Source organism: Felis catus, chromosome D1 (genome assembly GCF_018350175.1).
Source record: "Felis catus isolate Fca126 chromosome D1, F.catus_Fca126_mat1.0, whole genome shotgun sequence".
NCBI classification, from domain to species: domain Eukaryota; kingdom Metazoa; phylum Chordata; class Mammalia; order Carnivora; family Felidae; genus Felis; species Felis catus.
This window is the reverse complement of record NC_058377.1, coordinates 4,460,708-4,476,796: the sequence shown is the minus strand read 5'-3', so window position 1 is coordinate 4,476,796 and position 16,089 is coordinate 4,460,708. Positions and strand designations below refer to the sequence as shown.

At 38.2% G+C, this 16,089-nt stretch overlaps 1 long non-coding RNA gene across 2 annotated transcripts in view; it reads left to right on the top strand.

Moving 5' to 3' along the window:
- Positions 1–16,089, top strand: part of LOC111559196 — a 192,451-nt gene that overhangs the window by 132,621 nt on the left and 43,741 nt on the right. For both annotated transcript variants that reach the window (XR_006585873.1, XR_006585872.1), the window contains exon 3: positions 1,190–1,227. This is a non-coding gene — a long non-coding RNA (uncharacterized LOC111559196). The remainder of the gene's footprint in view (positions 1–1,189; positions 1,228–16,089) is intronic.

Below are 16,089 nucleotides of genomic sequence, written 5' to 3'. Positions count from 1 at the left end.
ACTTTTCCAAAGGACTTTAGCGATTTATATCCCTGTTCAGCAATGTATGAGAGTTGACTTACTCTATATTCTCGTATACACTTGGCACTGCCAGTCTTTTTAGTTTTAGTCATATTGGTGGATGCATAGCGATTATCATTGTGGTTGTAATCTGCATTTCTTTGATTATCAAGGAGGAAGTACATCTTTTCAGTGCTAATTTGTCATTTGGATGTGCTAATTTTTAAAGTTCCTCTTCAAGTTTTTTTTTGAAAATTTTTCAAATTATTTGACTTTTTCTATTGATTTGTGGAAGTTCTCTATACATTTTAGAAATGAGCCCTTTATCAGATATAATTGTTGAGTGTGTTCTAATTTGTGGATTTGCCTTTTTCTGTTAATGGAATCTATACTAATGAAATATTCCAGTTTTAATATAGTCAAATTAGGGGCTCCTGAGTGTCTCAGTCAGTTAAGCACTCAACTTCGGCTCACGTCATGATTTCACGGTTCATGAGTTCAGTTCAAGCTCCGCGTTGGTCCCTGTGCTGATAGCTCAGAGCCTGGAGCTTGCATTGGATTCTGTGTCTCCCTTTCTGCCCATCCTCTGTTTACACTCTTGTCTCTCTCTGTCTCTCAAAAATGAATAAATATTAAAACAATTTTAATATAGTCAAATTAATGCTTTTTTGTCAAGATTAAAAATTCAAAATATAAAAATTATATTTTATACTTTACCCTTTATGTTTAATTTCACATGGAATGTTTCATTATGAGCTAGAATTCAGATTTCTACTTCCTCACTGATACCTCATTATTCCAGCACTATTTTCTGAACAGTCTTTACTTATAATCCTAATTTTTATAATCCAAATGTCTACATGTGTGTGGACCTATTTCTAGAATCTCCATTCTAAATCATTGGCTTATTGTTTACCTTTAGATAAATAGCATATGACTTAATGTAGTTCAGTATATGCGCTGCCGAAGCGAGGACTGACTTAATGTAGTTTATAATACATTTTCATATATGGCATCATATGTCTTCCATATGTGCTCATCTTCATCAAGACTGTCGTAGTTATTGGGGGACTTTTGGTTTATGTATACATTATAGAAATAGCTTGCCAATTTAAACACACACACACACACACACACACACACGGAATTTTGAAAAAAATCAGTCTCTTATTTTTTTCTTTTTTTCTAGGTTTTGATATCAAGATCACACAGATGACATACATTTTGGTAAGTGTTCCAATCTTACTCTTCAGAAAAGTTTTATAACAGTGATGTTATCATTTCTTTAACCATTAGTTATAAATCATGAAACATTTATAAGAAAGCATCTGAGCATGTAGTTTTCTTTTGGGGAAGGTTTTGAGTGATGAATACAATTTATTTCATAGATATAGGACTGGTATGTTTTTCTTGGGGGACACATTTGGTGATTTGTGATTTTCTAGGATTTTGTCCATTCCATCCATATATAGCCAGAAAGTTTTTCACTTTATCCTTACAGTATTATTGTTAATTCCTCTACTTCTTATCTTTATTTTTTTTATTTTTTTGAGTTAATTTTCTGTTGTTTTTCCAATTTTTTGAAATGGATGCTTAAATAATTGATTGTCATTTATAGCATATACATTAACATCTATAAATATCTCTCTGAGCATGGATTTAGATATATATCACGTGTTTTCAGATGTGTTGTTTTCATTATGATTCAGTTCCAAAGATTTTTTTGATTGTCATTTGTAATTTCTTCATTGGACCATGAGTTATTTAAAAGTGTATTTTAAAATTTCCAAATATGATAGAATTTTCTAGATTTTTAAATTATTTCTAACATCATTCCATTCTAAAGTGGTCAGAGAACATATCAGGTATGTTTTGAATTTTCCTAAATCTGTTGAGACTAACCACCTTTTATATTGTCAATGTAGTAAATGTGTACTTAAAAAGAGTGCGTGTTTTAGAGACTTATATACAGAGTTGTATATAGTAAATTAGGTCAATTTTGTAAATATAGTGTTCCATTGTTCTGTAGTCTTGATGGCTTTTTTTATTTTCTTGGTTTATTAGTTATCAAGAGAAATGTACTAGTATTCCAGTACAAATGTTGTATATTTCTCCTTGTGTCATTTAATTTTTCCTCTTATCACTCATTTATTATTATAAACTTCATCATAAATTAGCACCTTAAAGTATTATATTTAAAAATCAAATAGGTTATAAAGCAGACCTCTTCATTTCAATCTTTTATCATTCAAGCATAGTTATACTGTACTTGTATCTTGATTGACACAGTGTGATGGACGGAAGTGACCATTTTCCTGCTCCTGCCCAGTGGAGGCTCACAGTTGTATTTAATAGACACTAATCCAGAGATCTGCAAGTTAGAAAAGACTAGATTCAGGGTCACTGCTGGGGGGCTGGCACTGGTGAATAACAGTCAAGAGTTCAGATTTTACTGTTCAGTCCATGCACCAAAATGGCTATAGTACCACCACTGACCCATTGGCCATGGGTCAACAATAAATAAAGTATCTCAGTGAAAATAATCAGTTTACTTAGGCTGCCCCTACAACATTGAAATATAAATTAGCAACAAAACATTCAGAATTATTAGGCATGAAGAAAACCTTAAATATTGGGGACAATTAAGTGAGCTCCTCAAAGACAGAAACTATGCCTTATGGATTATTTCAGTCTTAGTGTTGAGTCTTCTCCCTGGCACTTGGTGACAGTCCATAAATATTTGTTGAAACAACTTCTTGGTCCTGCTTGAACAGAGAGGAAAGAACAGTAAGTCACATTTCAGTAAGCCTGGAAAACCATGACAGCACAGGTGGGTCTCTAAGGCTTCAGCAATCTCAAGAAATAACACATTTTTTCTAGCAAAATACAAAAACCAAAAGACAGGTAAAGCTACCTACACCAGGATAATCTCTACTATGACTGCTACCTTCCTGTGTTTTAGATCATTGGAGGAAAAGGTTACATTCATCAGCCCTGGAAATTGGATCACCCCGCCCAAGATAAATCTGGGCAGCTTAATGATTCTTCTTTCTTTCCCTTCCTCTTCTCTTGGTATGCAAACTTAAAACAGCAGCATCCCTTCTCAAGAATGACTAATGAAGTTTCAAAGGAGCAAAGATATATTTAACTGAGAGTCCCATGATTAATCTCCGTGTAGTATATTTTCAGAGATAATTATTTTAAAAGTAATTCACCCTTTATAAAAAAGCACCCTGATCATGTAATGTCAGTCCTTCAGAAGAGAGCAGTCTAAACACAAATGGGTTAAAGAATCAGGTGTCCTTGTACTTGTACATTGAGCCATTTACATAAAATTTGTGAGGCAGATGCATCTTACACTCAACGATATTACTGTTGCCTTCCTCCTGCCCTCTTCTCTTTCTTATCTCCTCCATCCTCCTAAGCCATCTTCTCTCTCCCTCATTCTCTCCCTTCCTCCCTCCTCCACTCCTGCCTTCCCTTTATACTAAATTCTAAATAAACCGTTCTTCCACACACCCCAACCCTGACTCCACAACACACACTATTCACTGCTTTGTGTTCTTGTTCTTTCCTTTGTCAAAACTAATTTAGTCATACTGGTTTAAACTACCTATTGTATCTTTACTTTGTTTGACTTTTTAAGGTAATATTTATATATTAACAAGGGCTTTTATTTGAATAAATCCAGAACAGAGAAGTCTTAATCTAGTAAGACATGATAATGCTATAGTGACAAGGTTGAACTTTTGTATACTGGAGAAAGAGGAGAAATATATTTATCAGATTGCTACACATTGGGTGGAGAGAATAAAATAATTCAAGTTGTTTTGTTCATATTACCTCAACCACTTGAGTGACAGAGACCTCAGTGGCATAGTTTGTTCAGAGAGGCATGAAATTCCATGAAGTTAGCTTTCTTGCAGACAGTGTCTTAGGATTGCCTGGGGGCCCAAAAGAACAGTCAGTGTCTAACACTAGTATTTATTGCCATTTTCATACATATATTTCTCATTCGTTTGACTCAACTGGAATATTTTCTTTCGATCCTTGGATCCACAGATTGAGTCTTAGATTCCTCTTTTATAAAATAGGAACAACAATTATTTTAAAGAGTCACTGTGAAATTTAAGTAGAAAAATTAGGTCTAAAATATCTAACATAACCAAATGCATAGAAGACACTCTGGTAATGGAAGTATTTTATCACCCTCTAATCCTTCAAAGTGGTCTCTGGGGTGCCTGGGTGACTCAGTCAGTTAAGCATCCAATTCTTGATTTCAGCTCAGGTCATTATCTCACAGTCATGGGATTGAGCCCCATGTTGGGCTCTGCTCTGCACTGAGTGCAGAGCCTGCTTAGGATTTTCTCTCCCTTTCTCTCTCTCCCTCTCCCTCCCTCCCCCCTCCCTCGGTCTCAAAATCAATAATCATTAAAAAACACAAAGCAATCTTTCTCAACTATGATCACCATAATACTTGCATCACTGTCTTTCTGCCTGATTTTCTTTCTTGAATTCTGTCAAAATAATTTTTTTAAAAAAGTAGACCACTTGTAGAGTGGGACCCTTGAACTGGAGGAGAGTAAATTTTCTCCTATCTCCTCTGTATTCTTTGGAACTTCTGGGGAGACAAGTAAAGAAATCATGTATAGCTTTGATAGCATGGACTAAGTGAGCTGAAGAGAACTTCCCTTAGCTATTTAATATTTGGGGACTTCATGACAAAATGTAGCATCCCCTGGGTACACAAGGTAATTTTTCTGTAGCCCTTTTACAGCCCAGAGGATGGAAATCCAATATGGAGGTCCATCTACTGACATCTGCAAATTTGGTCATGATCTTTCAGCAGAAATAATGACCTGGAGATAGTTGCCTTTTAAGTAAAAAGTCAACCAGGTGGCCAAATACTTTCATAGACCAAGACAGATGTCATTCACCCTGCTATTTCTAAGAGCTTCCTACAATCGTTTACTTTTTTTTTTAAGCCACTAGAGGACACAATTCAAAGAATAGGAATCGCCATGACCTTTCTTCAAAACTCACCTCTTTCAGGGAAACACCAACTGCTCTCTTTGGTTTATAATTGTCTCATCTTTGTTTGGCATCTGGCCACTACTAAATCTAGATGATCTGCTTCTGAATGAGCTGTATCCCACCCAACAGATGGTCTTGAATCTGGGCACTGTATGTTCACAGTTTTGGACCAACTTCTAGTCTAAGTACTGCCACATGACAGAGATGTGAGTTTGGCTTACTTCTATTAGGGCAAAGATTTACACTGAAAAATTTGCTGAGTGGAAACTGACTGGTTGTAATATGAATATTCAAGTCAGTCTTCCCTTGCTGCTGTGAGTCAAATACCAAGCCAGTAGAGCCCGAGACTCCACTGATTTCCCAGAATCCTTGCTCTTGCTTCCTGTCACCCAATTCCATTGCAATAAGTCCTGTCAAATTTACTTTCCAAAATACATATTTAGTACACTCATATCTGCCCATCTCCACTCTCTGTCCCAACTACTGTGTTTTCTACTTTGGTCTACTTTCATGTCACTTAACTGACCATCTACGGTCTACTCCTGGCCCCCTCAACACATCTCCTGTGCACAGAAGCAAGTAATCTCTTAACACACAGAAGTGGGATCATAGCATTGCTGAACCTTACCACCCTTTAATGATTTCTTTCATGCCTCTCCAAACTTACTATCATTTTCTCCTTCCTTGTTCACAGCTGAATTCTAGAATCCAGAATTAATTAATGGAGTCACCATAACTGGAATCCAGCCTTCTAACTGACTCAACATAACCTCAGTAGAGTGGACTCCTAGCCAATTCAGCAAACCTTTTTCCAGATAAGATTGTCAGGGCTGGGTCCTGGAATTCTGGGTACAAGAACAGTGGTGGGATTGCCCCTACTCAATGACAGTTGATGACAGCACCATGACAGGTGATGGGAGAGTGAAGACAATGTCTAAAGCATTTTAGGCTAGACAGAACCTAAAAATGAGTCAACAAATCAAACAGGCATAGACAAAGAACAGGAATGGGTGGCGGGGGGGATTAAGATGAAGAGCAAAGGAGATCTGAAGAAAGACCTTTTGAATCAGATGCTGGAAAACAGGGACTTGAGAAATTCCTCATCCTAAGTGTAAGGTACAATCTTAGTCTTTAATACTCATGGCATGACCCTGCTGGGAATAAGTAAATTGTCGGAGAGGCAGGTTGCACACAAGTTTTCAACCCTCACCACCATCTTTAAATGTACACAGTACATGGGGCGCCTGGGTGGCGCAGTCGGTTAAGCGTCCAACTTCAGCCAGGTCACGATCTCGCGGTCCGTGAGTTCGAGCCCCGCGTCAGGCTCTGGGCTGATGGCTCAGAGCCTGGAGCCTGTTTCCGATTCTGTGTCTCCCTCTCTCTCTGCCCCTCCCCGTTCATGCTCTGTCTCTCTCTGTCCCAAAAATAAATAAACGTTGAAAATGTACACAGTACACTTCACAATATACTTACTGTTTTTCTCATTCGCTTATTCATTCATTCGTCATACAATATTGAGAATTTATGAATAGCTTTGGAAACATTAAATACACTGAAATGCAGCTTATTTCAAAATGTAATGCTATCCATCTTTAACCAACTAGACTGATTTTCCCATTTCTAATACTACTTCTTCTCTTATTTGTCCTCAGGATTCAGTAATAGTCTCCTTGTCATCTTGGGTTTTCTAAAATTCCCCCTGGTTTCCCCTTACATAAGATTCTTTTGCATGTACAATGGCCTCACATCTTTCAAGTCTTGAAGGGTGGGTATCTGTGCATGCCTTAAAAACTGGCACACTTTGTTAAATCTGTTGTCTTTTCCTCATATAATTTAGGTATGGACATTTAGTGTATGATAAATGCTTGGCAAATATTTCACATCTATTTGCTGCTTAGTATGGTCACTATTCCCAGGTTGAGTTATTCCTCTTATTCTCTAGTTAATTTGGATATATGAGAAGACCTTTCTCAGCAGTTTCAGACTTGTACTGCATCTCTCTGGCAGCCAGAATCCATTCTCTTGCTCTCTCAACTGGTTCCTAGAATATCTTTTTGGTATCCTAAGCGGGAGTAGATTTCTGTTTCTAGCCTTTGCTTATGGCCAACAGAGTCCTTTAGTGTAACCGATCCAGGAATTCACAAACATTACAAGTAAATACATTTTAAGTGTAGACACACATATTCACTTAGAGAACATTGTGAAAACTGCATTTTTTTTTCAAGTTTGCTGTACTTTGTTTTTTCATTCTAGAAGTAACAGGTAGAAATTAAAAATTTTGGCCAGAGCAAAGAAAATCTTATAATTCCAGCTCCACAATAAGCTTTGCATTGGGAAATATGATTGCATTTTTGTCCGTTTCTCCCTGTCTTTTTTTATCTATTCACTTTGGAGCCTTTTTCTTTTTCTACTTCATATGGAAATCTTTCATGACATACTTACCAGTTGCCTCATACTCTTTGTTATCCTCTTTGCTTTAAGTCTGTCGACTTCCCTTGAGAAATTTAAATAAAACAAAAGGGAGGTGCAAGGTACTGAATATTGTATCAGGAACGATGTTCTGTGTTGTACGTCCTTCAATTATTTTTAATATTTCTGTGAGCCATCTGTATACTCTGTTAATAATATTGGAGTCAGCAATTCATGTGCAGAAGCAGTGATGCAAACAAGGGCTCACTTTTATTTTGGCTTGTGTTAGTGCCTTCCTGGTCCTAGAGGTCCATTGTTTGGTCACTCACACAAACACACACCTGCAGGATATGGCTCTGTGGGGGTGGTCAGGAGAGGCACATCAGTCTCAAAAGAGAAGGGGAGGGCGGGCAGATAAGGCAGGATGAAAGCAAGTCTCAAGTGGAGTCCTCTTCAGGTTCAATTGCTTTTGCAGCTTTTCTCTTGCCCTTTGTACAGAGTTGAAAGTGTGACCTTTTAAAGTTAGTCTTTATAGAAACAAATGTCAGGAGAGGTGAGTCATTCTAATATCTCTGAAAATAAATCCAGGTTGTCAAAGAAATCAAAACTTTGTTCTCAAGTTTAGCCTGCAAGAGAGCAAGAGTCTTCCCACCCTGTGGGTTGTGCAGCTACTTGAGGTAATCCCAGAATTTGAGGGCAGCAAGGGGCTGCAAAGGTTGAAAATAGGAAGTAGAAAGAGCTTGGGAGTTGGTCTTTATTTAACTGGAACGTAGCCCTCAGGAAATGTACTATATTGAGAAGAAGAGAAAGGATTTGACTATTTCAAATGAGGGCTAAGACAGGCTTCCTAGGGAAATACCTCCATTGTTCAGATTTGAAGTGTAGCTTTATCAGCAGCCTAGAAAGTTAACATGTGATAATAAGCATCCATAGTGGAATGAATCAAGAGGGAGAAAAAAAATCTCCAAACCCCTCAGGGGGAAGATTAGGATCCTAGGCTAGGCCCGGCATGTGCCCTAATGTAGATACATCAGTGTCAAAAGGAAATGAAAATTGAGTTCCAACTTCAGGGTCAGTAAAGCCATCTGTGTTTGGTTTTCTCTCATGTTCCTTCTCTGTAGCCCTCTCTCCCATTTCAACAGCCATCCAGTATCCTTTGGCTTACTTGCTCAGGGCTGGCCAAAGAATAAGTGAATATATTGTCCTGCCCATTCTCTTGAGAATAGAAAGTGATCACATTTTGTTGTTGTTGGTTTATGTGTCCTAATGAGAACATCCCTGCATTGTGCCTGGGATTAGTGTTAGGATGCAGAGCAAGAAAAAGTCTGTATGATGGAGCTTCCACTGCATTGTGAAAACCAAACAGTAACCATACAAACAATAAGTAAATAGTATAACTGATGTGGGGTCATTGAGCACAAGGGCCAACAAAGAATTCTTCAGATATTTTACAGTGCAAAAAGGTGTTTTATATTATAGCCCAGGAACAGGACCACTCAGTGGCAGAAAGAGCCACACTGTGGTTGTGAAATGTAACTGATAATATATTTTTAAGTTGGGGATGGGGAGTTGGTTAGAGATTACAGAAGTCTCCAAAGGGATTTCCTTATGTTAAAGAAAATTTAAAGGATCCTGGAGGCCTGGCTATTGTCAAACTGAGGTTGCTTTTGTCTCTAGTAAAGCATCAACATTAAGGCAGTTGTGAGTTCCTTGAGGGATGTCACATGCTGCATATCTCAGGGACTTATCAATGAGCTGCAAGTTATAAGGAAATTTAATTTTATCTACATTTCTCTTGCCTTTGTTCTCCTCATCATTTTCCCCCTGACCTTTAAATATTTAAGATTGCTGAGGGTGGAAAGTCTTCTCTTCTATATCTTCTTCCTGCTGAATAGGGGCATAGGGATGTCTCTACCTATGGGTGGACATTGGTCAGTTGGGGAATTTATATACTGGAGTAACCAAAGGCAGAGGCAGCCCAGTACAAGGTAGACAATATATATGAATTTCCTTGAGTAGAAAGGATCATCTGTCAGCCGGAAGTTGTGGCAGTGAAGGAGTCTCGGCACCAGGCAGAGAAACATCAGAAAACACAACAAAATAAGATTAATATGAGAAAAAGAAGCCCAATAAAAAGACCTGATGCTTGTCCAAGTATCAGTCCAGGAGTTTACAGAGCGAGGTCGTTTAAAACACCAGTCCGTATCTTTTAGCAATCGTGTTTACATTTTTGTGATAATCTGCAACATACAGAACATTCTGTTTTAATAATGAAGCATGTTCCTCCTGCTGCTCTTAAGACATCTCAGACCATTCAAGGGGCACCTAGGTGGCTCAGTCTCTTGAGCATCTAACTTCACCTCAGGTCATGATCCCAGGGTTTGTGAGTTCTTGAACCACATTGCGCTCTCTGCTGTCAGCACAGAACCTGCTTCAGGTCCTCTGTCCCTCTCTCTCTCTCTGCCCCTCTTCCACTCACTCACTTTCTATCAAAATAAGTAAACATTTAAAAAAAAAGAAAAACCTCTTCTTTGGGGCACCTGGGCGGCCCAGTCGGTTAAGCGTCCGAATTCGGCTCAGGTCACGATCTCATGGTCTGTGAGTTTGAGCCTCGTGTCGGGCTCTGTGCTGACAGCTCAGAGCCTGGATCCTGCTTTGGATTCTGTATCTCCCTCTCTCTCTGCCCGTCCCCTGCTCATGCTCTGTCTCTTTCTGTCTCAAAAATAAATAAAAACATTAAAAAAATTTTTTTTAAAAAGACATCTCAGACCATTCAATTTTGCTTTATGCATTTGAGTTATTTCAATGTTTCATAACGTAATGCTATTTTGAGAGTCACTTAAGGCCTTAATCGTGTAGCAGGTGGTGTTTGCCATCATATAGAGTCTGTTTTATTCGGCAAGCAATTCGGTAATTAATAAGTGGAACTTCTATGGAAACAAAAGAAAATTTTCAGTTAATGGTTGTAGAAAATTACAATCTTAGTGTCTCACTCTCCAGCGCTACCAATGAGAAGATTTTTAGATGTCAGAATTGAAGCATCCTCAGGTGGAGTGGGAACAGGCAGCAGGAATCAGATGAGTTTTTTTGGTTTGTAATTCAAATGTCTCTGGTGATCCTTTTGAATGACCCATAGAGCAACAAGCATGAAGATTCTCCATACACAAGTTTTGTGCCCATTTCTCTGAAGTCCACTCCAAATTGTGCAGCATCAATATTCAGGGCTTCAGGGAAAAGGGAAATTTTAGTTTTTAATGACTTTAAATTATGATACTGAGGAAATACTGGAAACTTTAGTTTGGAGAGCCAAAGCCAGATATTTCAGAAACCCAGAAGAATTCATATTCTAGTGCACTTTACAGTAAATAGTATTACAATCTAATATCTACAAAGATGTGTTATGGAAGCATATTTTCTCTCTATAATCACCATCATTTTTATCAAAGATAGCCAGCCAAATAAAGACTAATTTGTACGTAAGATAAGTCCAGTTTTAATAAACTTGGCATAATTATTTATATACACTTATCAGGAATAATGGTTGATCATCATATATCTCTTAAAATATGCCTTGCTGGAGCTTTTTATAAAGGAATCTAGATTGAACTTTTAGTCACCTCTTGAGGTCAGAGGCCATGCCAAGTCATCAGAGTTGACTGCAGTGCCTGTAGATTTGGGAAAATTCCTCTTGCCAAGGGCCCCACAATATCCTGAGGTTCCTGCACCTGCCAGGAAGTGACATTCTTTACTCACGTGGTAAGGCTGCTGGGAACTCTCTAATAAGCAAGGTATCAGGCCAACATTTCCAAAGGTGCTTTATTGACTCCGTGCTTCATAAAGTCAGCCGTAGTTCCTTAAAACTGTATGGTCATATCTGAGTCTATGCATGTCTGTCAAACATGACATTCCAGTCAAAGCTTTGGTAATATAACTGATGTTTCCAATGGTGTCCTGTTACAAGGAGAACAGATTCTCATTAAACTTATGCAAATAATTATAATTGCCACAGAAGAACGAATATTCACTGACAGTTTCTGAGTTTCAGAGGGTTCAGGTAGGGAGAAAAGTTAAATGCTTCAATTTGTTCACAAAGGAATATTTATAATGTTTTTGTATATCATGGGTATCTTAAGAGGAAGTAACCTTGATCTGGAAGAACAAACATTAGAGAAGCAACAATGTTTCAAACAGGGGTCACAAAAACTATAATCATCTTTCTCAATTCATTTAGTCCCATGTTACTAATTCTTGTTCGGTTTGAATACAGCTTTTTCCATTAGTTCTGGAAATTCTTACCCATTTCAGTTTTGTGATTTTAAAGATACCAAAAACCTGCACTTGGGGGCACCTGGTTGGTTCAGTTGGTTAAGCATCCGACTCTGTTTTGGCTCAGGTCATGATCTCATGTTCATAAGATCAAGCTCCTCACTAGGCTCCACACTGGGCATGGAGACTGTTTAAGATTCTCTCTTCTTCTGCTCTTCATCCACTTGTGCTCTGCCTCTCTCTCTCCCTCTCTCTCTCAAAAACAAAACAAAACAAAAAACCTGTATTTGTCAAAAGTCATTTTAACGAATCTTCCTGAAGATGAAACACATTTTGCAAGAGAATAAGAACAATAACTATAAATGACAAAAGACTCAAAAATGAACATGGTTAAAGAGAGAGTTTGTTACAATAGAGCTGACAAGGAAATCCAGTTATTTCTATCACACTTGACTAATCAGAATACCAAGTGGTAGCCTTATACTAAAACATATCAAAACTTTAGAAATTACATATAATTCCTGGAACAGTTACAGCATTATCCAAACAATACAATCTAAGGCTTATTATTCCTTTGACAGTGCTTCCCAAATAACTTCACATACCAATTAAACCAGCCTAATTAATCAAAAAGACTTCATTTACAACTCAAATATCATCAAGCTTGTCAAAAACCTCAGAAAACTTGAAGCTCATACCTAAGTAGGATTATAGATTATTACAAAACTAGTATTTACATTTAACCAAGGGAGCAATAAGGAATTTTACAGGAAGTTATTTATAAAAACATAGCTTCTTTAATATTGACAAAGTTTTGTTGTTGTTGTTTTTATTTTATTTTATTATTTTTTTTTTTATTTTAGAGAGAGGATGTGAGGAGGGGAGAGGGAGAGAAAGAATCTCCATGCTGAGCATGGAGCGTGATGCAGAGCTCAATCCCACAGCACCAAGAACATGACCTGAGCCAAAATAAAAAGTTGGATGCTCAACCAAATGAGTCGCCCAGGTGCCCCATATTGGGGAAGTTTTCACTATCATAAGTAACCAAAGATGAGGAAGACAGAACATAGAAACCTTGTTTTTCTGGGAAGATAAAGAAAAAAAAACTTTTTTAAATAATTCCTATTAAGAACAGACCCACAAATCAAGAAAACTTTGTCTTTTTAATAAAGAGAATAGCAGAATGTCAATCTTACACCAGTGTACTTTTAAAGTCCATTCATTTGAACTTTTGTCCTGACCACACACAAAATTCTTTTTCAAAGATTGCCCTTCACAAACCTTGTACAATTTTCTTTTTCATTCAGATTTTGTCCTAAGCCTTTTCTCTCTAAATAATCTTATTTTAGGAGAAAATTACTTTCTTTTTTTCCTCAGCAAAATATATTTCGATTCCTTTCATCTTTCTCATATACCTCCTCCTTTCCTGCACACTGTTTTGCTTCTCCCATAACCCCCAAGTGTCCTAACCATATTTATCAGAACTTTGATCTCAGAAACCTTAGTTTCCAGTGAAAAGTAAGCAGTGATTGACATGGAAATGTTGGGGTTCAGAGCAAATGGTCAAGAGAGAATTCTTGAGATGTCTTAGGTGTGAAAAGGCGGTTTTATTAAAACACGGGGACAGGTCCCCTGGACAGAAAGACCTGCATTGGAGTCGTGAGGAGTGACTGATTATATACTTCCACATTGGGAGGGGGTTAGGGATAGCTTAAGTCTGTAAGGAATTTTGGAAGCAAGGTTTCCAGGACCTTGAGGTGGCTAGCTGTTAGGAAAATGTCATTTAATGGGGTGCCTGTGGGGCTCAGTCAATTAAGCATCCAACTCTTGGTTTCAGCTCAGGTCATGATCTCATGATTTGTGAGTTCCAGCTACATCAGGCTCTGGGCTGATAGCATGGAACCTGCTGGGATTCTCTGTCTCCCTCTCTGCCCCTCTACTGCTCCCTGCTTGCTCACCCTCTCTGTCTCTGTCTCTCTCTCTCAAAATGAATAAATAAACTTTAAAAAGATTTTTTAAAAAAACTTCATTACTGTTTAGTAAAACCTCAGTCATTAAACCCTTCAGATGTGTATCAGTGGGTCATATGCTTGAGGGATGTTTGCCATCATCATATATCTTGGGGGGTAAAGATAAAGGAAGTTTCCAAAGGAAGTGGGTTTTTTTTATTTGTTTATTTTGGGTTTTTTTGTTTGCTTTTAGAGAGAGAGAGAGTAAGTGGAAGAGGTTACAAGAGTAACTTGTCAATGGGTTGTAGTAGTAAGGAAATTTAATTTTTTATGCCAATGTCTCCAACATCAGTAACCAGTTGTGAACTGTTTGTTACACCAGAATTCTCTATATTTGAACTTTATAAATACAATTTGCAATTCCTAAAAACATGCTTTTCCATAGTACAGTCTTACAGCAAAACACAGGGCACGTTTACCAACAGACCCAAGAATCCTGAGTTTCTGTGCAATGAGATACCAAAAACACAAACCTACATCAGTAATCAAAGCTTCAGCATTTTATCTTATTTGGAGAAGACTTATATATCCAGTGAATTCAATCCAGTTTATCATCTAACTTAGTAAAAGTTGAAAGTTTTAGGTTACCAAATATTTTGAAAGCTCAACCTTTTTATTTATTCATTCATTCTACTTGTTTTTTAACAATAACCCATGAAACCTTTGAGACAGAAAAAGTTAACCTTCACATGAAGTCATATTTTTTGCTGAAAAATTGCAACAGAAATAACACATGCTTGTTTGGCTTTCAGTAAACCTTGGTAGAATTAAGGTTTTATAGTTAATGCTGATAACTCTAAAGATGTGTATCTTAATTAAACTAACACACTTAAATTAGTTTGAATACAGAATATGATGCACCTATGTCCACTTAAAAGTCAGTTCTTCACTGTCAACTTTTCCCTGGGGCACTTGTGGGAAAATCTGAAGTGGGTGGTTGAAGTCCAGGGAGGAGTCCCTGGACTCCCCGTTGATTAGGGAGGTGCTCCAGTTTGAATTTCATAAAGATGTGGCCCAAGAGCTTGGAGTGCTAGTCGCTCCTTGAAAGCGAGGGTAGGAGGACCAGGAGCCAGTGGCACTGGAGGCACAGAGGGTGGTACAGGAGTGGATTATGCAAGCCACACCCACGGCGGTGCAGAAACAGAATGGGCAAGGGGAAGGCAGAAGAGGCAAGGCTCCACCAGCAAGGCCGGAGGCAGATAAGAGCCCAGAGGGCAGAGAAAGAAGCCTCCCAATCCTAAAGCTGGTCAGCTCAGACGGATGAACAGACACACGTTTTCTTGTCACCAGCAAAAAGTGAAAATAGGCAGTCCATGTTGGGCAGGGGAAGACAAGGAACCGCCCTGAAACAAAGGAGTTTGGGCAGCTGCTTGGGAAGATTCCCTAAAGGCCCCATCCCAAGCTACACTAACCAGACAATTGGCCCCCATTATCATAACCATTAACCTGGGAAATGAATGAGGGAGACAAATCCCCCATATGAGAGTCAGGCCACATTTGTCCAATCCTCTCAAGATATATTTCACATCTTGAAAAGAAAGATGAGACAGTAATTCAGGAAAAAGAGGGAAGTATGTACAGGATCTTAGCAGAGATGGTATTGAAGTTTAAGAGCACATTAAACGGCCATTTTTCCTCAACTAAGGAATACTGAGGCCACGTGTTAATGGAGAAGAAGACAGATTTTTTTCTTCTTTATATCCTGGAATCCCACATTGGCTCCAAGGGGTTAACAGAATAAAATACATGAAAATAAAATTAACCAAGGAGGTAACAGATGTGCACACTGAAAACTACAAACATTGCTGGAAGAAATTACAGAAGAAACCAATACAGGCACACCTCAGAGATATTGCAGGTTTGGTTCCAGACCGCTTCAAAAAAGTAAGTTGAATGAATTTTTTTATTTCCCAGTGCGTATAAAATTTATGATTACACTATATTGTAGTCTCTTAAGTATGCAATAGCATTATTTCTAACAAACCAATGTATATACCTTAATTAAAAAATATTGCTAAACAACATTAGTCATCACCCGAGCTTTCAGTGAGTCTTTTTTTTTTTTTAATTTTTTTTTTCAACGTTTATTTATTTTTTTTTGGGACAGAGAGAGACATAGCATGAACGGGGGAGGGGCAGAGAGAGAGGGAGACACAGAATCGGAAACAGGCTCCAGGCTCTGAGCCATCAGCCCAGAGCCCGACGCGGGGCTCGAACTCACGGACCGCGAGATCGTGACCTGGCTGAAGTCGGACGCTTAACCGACTGTGCCACCCAGGCGCCTCTCAGTGAGTCTTAATCTTTGTGCTGGGGAGGGTCTTGCCTCGATGTTGATGATTGCTGACTGATGACTGATCATGGTGGTGGCTGT